The sequence below is a fragment of the Heterodontus francisci genome, chromosome 24 (genome assembly GCF_036365525.1).
Source record: "Heterodontus francisci isolate sHetFra1 chromosome 24, sHetFra1.hap1, whole genome shotgun sequence".
Classification (NCBI taxonomy): Eukaryota; Metazoa; Chordata; class Chondrichthyes; order Heterodontiformes; family Heterodontidae; genus Heterodontus; species Heterodontus francisci.
This window is the reverse complement of record NC_090394.1, coordinates 49,519,918-49,527,626: the sequence shown is the minus strand read 5'-3', so window position 1 is coordinate 49,527,626 and position 7,709 is coordinate 49,519,918. Positions and strand designations below refer to the sequence as shown.

At 42.1% G+C, this 7,709-nt stretch overlaps 1 protein-coding gene across 1 annotated transcript in view; it reads left to right on the top strand.

Moving 5' to 3' along the window:
• The first annotated feature begins 328 nt into the window (after positions 1-328).
• Positions 329-7,709, top strand: part of carhsp1 (calcium regulated heat stable protein 1) — a 96,818-nt gene continuing 89,437 nt past the window's right edge. Inside the window, exon 1 of the mRNA XM_068056143.1 lies at positions 329-478. The gene's annotated coding sequence lies outside the window, so the exon portion shown is untranslated. The remainder of the gene's footprint in view (positions 479-7,709) is intronic.

Sequence of the window (7,709 nt, the reverse complement as noted above, 5' to 3'; positions counted from 1 at the left end):
GGCCTCTATTCAGCCACTCCTTAGCCTTCTCTTTTCCGTAAAAAAGAGTCCCAGTCCCCTTATAATTGTGTGGGATCCTTTGCTAAAGACAAGGCTGGAAGGTAAAGGTGGTTGTAAAGTGGAGCAAGCTTGTCTAGAAATCTATGCTTCAGTGGTTTGAAGATTTCCCAGAATATTTACCAATTGTTGCAGATTATTGACAGAAGAGGGGGTGGAACCCTCTTGACACATATGTCACTGAGATCAGCCAATATTTATCTTTGTTACTAATAGCAGTCTCTCTTGGTAGTCAGTAGTAATCGACATAGGATCTCCCTTTGTCTTTGTTAGTTCTCTTAAACTCTCTTTGTTAATCAAAGAAGACTTGTGTTTATTTCCTCTAGTTTTCTGTTGGAAGATCGGTGCTCAACTTTTTACAATGACTTGGATGAAGGGACCGAAAGTATGGTTGCTAAATTCGCTGAAGACACATAGATAGGTAGGAAAGTAAGTTGTGAAGAGGATATAAGGAGGCTACAAAGGGATATAGATAGGTTATGTGAGTGGGCAAAGATCTGGAAAATGCAGTATAATGTGGGAAAATGTGAAATTGTCCATTTTGGCAGGAAGAATAAAAAAGCATATTATCTAAATGGTGACAGATTGCAGAGCTCTGAGATGCAGAGGTGTCCTAGTGCATGAATCGCAAAAGGTTAGTAAACACATTTAGCAAGAAATTAGGAAAGCTAATGGAATGTTACCAAATATTATGAGGGGAATTAAATACAAAAGTAGGGAGGTTATGCTGCAGTTATACAGGGCATTGATGAGATCACATCTGGAGTACTGTGTACAGTATTGGTCTCATTATTTAAGGAAGGATGTAAATGCGTTGGAAACAGTTCAGAGAAGGTTTACTAGACTAATACCTGGAGTGGGAGGGTTGTCTTATGAGGAAAGGTTGGACAGGCTAAGTTTGTATCCGCTGGAGTTTAGGAGAGTAGGAGGAAACTTGATTGAAACATACAAGATCCTGAGGGGTCAGGTGGATGTGGAAAGGATGTTTCCCCTTGTGGGAGAATCTAGAACTAGGGGTCACTGTTTAAAAATAAGGGGTTGCCCATTTAAGACAGCTGAGGAGAAATTTTTTCTCTCAGAGAAACTCTCTTCCTCAAAAGGTGGTGGAAGCAGAGTATTTAAATATTTTTAGGCAGTGGTAGATAGATTCTTGATAAGCAAGGGGGTGAAAGGTTATCGGGGTAGGTGGGAATTTGGAGCTGAGGTTACAATCAGATCAGCCATGATCTTATTGAATGGCGGAGCAGGCTCGAGGGGCCGAGTGGCCTACTCCTGCTCCTAATTCATATGTTCTTATATATGTAACTTTTACCTAGCACAGGGGTCAACAACCTGCAGCTCTGGAGTTCCATGCAGCTCTTTAACATCTCATTAATGGCTCACAACCACCTCCTCATGCAACCTAAGGGCCTCAATTGTGGGAAGGCTGTCAGCAGCCTATCCTGCCCCTGGGAGGATCGCTGGGCAACAGGGAGACGATGGGCCCTCCACCCTGCTGCCTCCCCCACCACCCATTGTTACTCTCCATGCACCCCCCCCCACCACCTCCAAACCCGCCATGGAGGGGGAGCCTGTAAAATCCGGGCCATTGTTTCTAGTATAGCTGAGGCGATAAGATATTATGAAGGTGTTATTAGAAGATTTTTTCAATCAGCAAAATCAATAGCTGATAAAAGTTGTCTTAATTCTATGCATCTTAAGTTAAAGTTTGTTTTAAAGATGACTTTACTGACCAAATTATAGTAAAGAAATGGCAAAAAATGAGATAATTCAGAATTAGGTCTATTTTAATTTTTTTTTCCTATTGATACATAAATTCAAGAAGTATTTTATTTATTATATATGCATATTATGCAGTTGACCAGAGACACTTGGCAATTTGACAAATATTTGGTTTACAAATGTTGAATTTTCATTTTGCCGCTCCCAATAGTTTTTATTTTAGGCAATTTTTATCAAAAGACTCTTCAGGTAGAAAGCTTGCGGACCACTAATCCAGCAGATGCAGAAAGATGCCTTTACAGGTGCAACGTATTAAGGACAGAGAGAAGTTAGATAAATTATACAGCTATACTAGCCAGTTGCAAATAGATCTGTGTGCCATCAAATTACAAGTAGTTTGAGATTGAGAAAGGTGAAAGAAAAATTAGTTAGTCCGTATCATTGTTCGTGCATAAGATGGGTTTAGTCAGAACCGAAGATTCAAGTTGAACAAATAACTCCACCACAAGGGGTTCGTTGGCTTAACACTTCTGAAGTTAATGTTTGTGTCTAGAAGGAGGAGGAAAATTGACACAGCCACATCACAAGGGCACGATCATGTAAAAGCTCTGCAGCACTGCTAATCATGCAGCATAGACTTTCGGCTATTTGATAGACTGGCTATCTAATGTTGACTTTGATTGCTACTAGAATTAATATTCAGCATCAGTTATTGCTGACTTACAGTGGTAAACTGAATTGCTTGTGTAACTTCTGTTACCTAGTTTAGCAAATAACTCTGTTCATCTACTTATCATTGCCATTCAACCTGTTAGATAAACCTGACTACATCTACTCATATCTATGAATTGCTCACATGCTCAATGTTTAACTTTAAGTTGTGATTTTGTAGTTAATAAATAGTACATATTTCTTTGTCTGGATTCTTCTATAATGGTTTGGCAAAAAATGGTTAATACATTCATTCAGTAGTTTGTAGGTATCCTAATTGAGGGTTACGAACATCGGAACAGGAATAGGCCATTTATCCAGTCAAGTATGTTCCACCATTCAATGTGATCATGGCTGGTCTGTCAACTAACTTCATATACCACCTTTGCTTAATACCTTTGGTTAACAAAAATCTATCTATCTTGGTTTTAAAATTAACAATTAATCTAGCCTTTAGTGGAGAAGAGTTCCAAACTACTACCACCCACCCTTTGTGTGTCGAAGTTTTTCCTAATTTCACCCCTCAATGGTCTGGCTCTACTTTTTAGACTGTGCCCCCTAGTCATAGACTCCCCAACTAGCAGAAATAGTTTCTCCCAAACTATCCTAATTGTTCCCCTTAATATCTTGAAAACTTCGATCAAATCACCCCTTAACTTCCTAAATTCCAGGAAATATGACTCTAGTTTGTTTAATCCCTCCTTCTAGCTTAACCCTTGGAGTCCAGGTATCATTCTGGTAAATCTACACTACACTCTCCCCAAGGCCAATATATCCTTCCTAAGCTGTGGTGCTCAGACTGCTCACAGTACTCCAGGTATGGTCTAGCCAGGGCTTTGTATAGCTGAAACATCACTTCAACCCCCTTGTATTCTATTCCTCTAGATACAAAGGCCAGCACTCCATTAGTCTTTTTGATTATTTTCTGTACCTGTTCATGACATTTTAATGACTTGGACTTCCAAGTCTCTTTGGGATTCCACTATTTCTAACTTTTCACCATTTCGAAAGTGCCTTCTTCTGTTCTTTTTAAGCCCAACGCAGATGACCTCTCATCTTCCTGCATTGAAATCCACATGCTACAGTTTTGTTCATTCATGTAATCTATCAATACCTCATCGTAATTTTATTCTTCAATCTACACTGCTTACAATATTTTGTGTCATCTGCAAATTTGGATATTTGGCTTTCTATCTCATCATCTAAGTTAATGAATAAAATGAATAGTTGAGGCTCCAACAAAGATCTTTGTGGGACACCACTGGTCACATCCTGCCAATTATGGTACCTGCCCATTATCCTTGCACGCTGTCTCTTGCCACTCAATTTCTGAACCTAATTTGCCTTCGATTCCATGAGCTTTAACTTTAGATAACAGTTTCTTATGAGGGAATTAATCAAATGCCTTCTGGAAGTCCATATAAATCACATCCATAGACAATCCCCTGTCCACTAGTTACCTCTTCAAAAAATTCAATCAGGATCATCATGCATGACCTACCTTTTACAAATTTATGTTGGCTCTCTCTGATCAGCTGAATATTTTCAAGATGCTCATTAACCCAATCATTAATTATAGACTTATTTCCCAACAGCGTATGTTTAGCTAACTGGTATACAATTCCCCAATTTCCTTTTCTCAACTGTCTAAGATAGCGGAGTGACATGCACAATTTTCCAATCTAACGGAATGGTTCCCAAATCAAGTGAACTTTGGAAGATTATATTTAGGGAATAGGGAAGGACAAGAAGATGACCAAAGGTGTGCCAGGAAGAGTAATTCCATTTTATTGGGCATTGACATTGGTTCTGGGATGGAGTTATTCTGCAAGAATGAGGTACTGTTACGACCAGGTGAGAAATGTGTCTAGGGGTCTTTTGCTGTCTTTACTTGGTCTTATTGTAATAGGGTTTTATTTTTAAACACACTGTGCTTCGAGCTCACGGTATCGCCCTTGATTGTAGGTACTTCTTGCTGTTTTGTTGGGGCCCAGTATTCTGGTTCAACCTTGTTTATGTAGGAGACTTTTCTCTCTTTGAGGTTCATGTGTTTTCACAAGATTCAGTACCATGGGAAGGAGTTGGGAGCAGGCAGACAAGAGAGGGTTCTGCTTCAGTTCCAGGAGCACATGGCGTTCTGAGTTCAAATTCTGTTTTTCCAGTTTAAAACTCCCCTAGTTGGCCAGCAGGTGGTCACGTGACTGACTGGTTTGACCAGGTCTCTTCTGTGTATTGGGGCAGGGACTGGTTCCTTTGTTTCAACACTGTCTGGTACTATGCAAACATCTTCCCAGCCAGGGGCTTGCAATTTTAAGTTTTAATGTTCATGTGGCAAAATCAAGTGTGTCTCAGTCTTGCAGGTTGGGGGGTTTGCTTGACAGGTACATATGAACAGGGATGGTGTTAATGCACTGGCAATGTGGTTAAGTAGGGAAGCAGAGGCTGGCAATGTGTCTATACATGGACAGCAGTATCCGTGGTAAATACATTTGACATCTGTGACTGGTAATTTCAGGGATGAGAAATTTTCCATTGGCTTCTTCTTTCCAACTATACTGGCTTTAAAAACAAATCGCAAGTGTCAGTTTCACAGCTGAATTGGAATTTCTAAGCTCAGATTCTTTACCTAATGCTCATTAACACTCCTTTCCATATTCACAGTTGACAGGTGCTGAGAGCAGGAACAGTGGTTTCCGAATTTTGGACAGATTTGGGGTTTTCTGGTGGGCTTTAAAAAAAAGGAACCAGCTGTAAAATCCCGAAGTTGTCTGAAGTTCAGAAACTGCTTCTCCCACTGCCAGCACCTATCAGGACAGCTTCAGGGTTTTCTGGCGGTTTCCGATTTTTATTTAAAAGCCAGCCGGAAAATCATGAATCTGTCCAAAGTTCAGAAACCACTGTTCCCGCTCTCAGCAAGTCAGAGAGAGAGAGAAAAGGGGTGGTGGATAGATAGAGAATGGGGGCAGAGAGAGAAGAGGGGCAGAGAGAGAGAGAGAGAGAGGGGTAGACAGAGAGAAAGGAGGGGTCACAAAGAGGGGGGAATGACACAGAGGGAGAGAGAACACAGAGGGAGGGAACACAGAGAAGCTGGACACAGAGAGGGAGGGGGAGAGAGACAGACAGAGAAAGAGGGGAGGGAGAGAGAGAGCGATCAAGATCACTCCTGACAGGTGGACATCTATCCGGTATACTCCGTATCGCTACAAGAAGTGTGCAGGAAGATGCTGACTACCTGTGCAAGCAAAAAAAAAAATGCCAGGTATCTCACTAAATCAGTATCCAACATAGTGAAGAGAAAGTAAGTCAATAAATTAGTTTGCTCCATCCTATAAAATTCTCCTGATTTGGAGGTCACTGTCTTTTTGTTGGATGCCCTGTCTTCAGATACATATTACAAGCAGGTGGAGAAGTTGCACAAGCATTGACCATCATGGGTTAAATTGTCTTGTGACAATAGCAATGTGAGAAATAGTCCGTCTTGCTATTGCTGATTTTTCTACTGCCTCACCTCAAAAACCACAATAACAATCCTCTCCTTGAATTTTATGGTTTATTGGATGAATTTGCACCCCTGACACAGTGTGAATCCACAGAGATCATCTGATACGATCCATCTACCATCCCATGACATGGTGTAGCTAGTTTTATTTTGTCAAGAAAAGTAATTCGCATTGGCATTGCATACTATTTTGCTTGCTAGCTAGCTCATACAGTTGTGCTGCTCTCCATTGATGTTTGTATGCTTAGCTACTTTATTTCTAGGAAGAAATGTGTTTTAGATTGGACTGTGTTTTGATGGCATTAGATTAGCTATACTCTTAAATGCAGATTAATTACCCCCATGTCCGTGGCTGAGTCAATAATTTTGTCAAATGTCTACGGTGCCTATCACTATAAGGAAGTGACATTTTTAAAATTTGTTCAGGAAATGTGAGCATCGCTGGCAAGGCCAGCCATTGTTGTCCATCCCTAATTGCCCTTGAGAAGGAGGTGGTGAGCCACTTTTTTGAACCGTTGCAGTCCATCTGGTATAGATTTACCCACAGTGCTGTTAGGGAGTTCCAGTCTTTTGACCCAGCAACAGTGAAGGAACAGTGAGAGAGTTCCAAGTCAGGATGGTCTGTGGCTTGGAGGGGAACGCAGCTGGTGGTGTTCCCATGTGTCTAATGTCCTTGTCCTTCTAGGTGGCAAAGGTTGCAGGTTTGGAAGGTGCTGTTGAAGGAGGCTTGGCAAGTTGCTGCAGTGCATCTTGCAGATGGTACACTGCTGCCACTGTGCGCTGGTGGTGGAGGGAGTGATTGTTGAAGGTAGTGGATGGGGTGTGGATCAAGTGAGCTGCTTTGTCCTGGATGGTTTTGAGCTTCTTGAGTGTTATTGGAGCTGCACCCATCCAGGCAAGTGGAGAATATTCTATCACACTCCTGACTTGTGCCTTGTAGATGGTGGACAGGCTTTGAGGAGTTACAAGGTGAGTTACTCACCACAAAATTCCTAGCCTCTGACCTGCTCTTGGAGCCATAGTATTTATCTGACTGGTCCAGTTAAGTTTCTGGTCAACGGTAACTCCCAGGATGTTGATGTGGGAGAATTCAGCAATGGTAATGCTGTTGAATGTCAAGGCGAGATGGTCAGATTCTCTCTTGTTGGAGATGGTCATTGTCTGGCAACTGTGTGGTGCGAATGTTACTTGCCACTTATTAGCTCAAGCCTGAACATTGTCCGCACTACTTCAGTATCTGAGGAGTTGCGAATGCAACTGAACACTGTGCAATCATCAGTAAACATCCCCACTTCTGCCCTCACCCATTACCCTCCCTCCCAGAACTGTGACATGGATCCCCTTGTCCTCATTTTTCACCATACCACCCTCCATATCCAAATGATCATCCTCCGCAATTTCCAACACCCTCAGCGTGATTCCACCACCAAAGCCGTTTTCCCCTCCCCTCCCCTGTCATCGTTCCAAAGGGACCGTTCCCTCCGCGACACTCTGGTTCACTCCTCCATCGCCCCCAGCATCTTGTCCCCTTCCCACGGCACCCTCCTATACAATCGCATGAGGTGAAATACCTGCCCTTTTCCCTCCTCTCTCCTCATCGTCCAAGGTCCCAAACACTTCTTCCAGGTGAAGCAGTGATTTACTTGTACTTCTTTCAATTTAGTATACTGTATTCGCTGCTCACAATGCGGTCTCCTCTATGCAGGGGAGACCAAACACA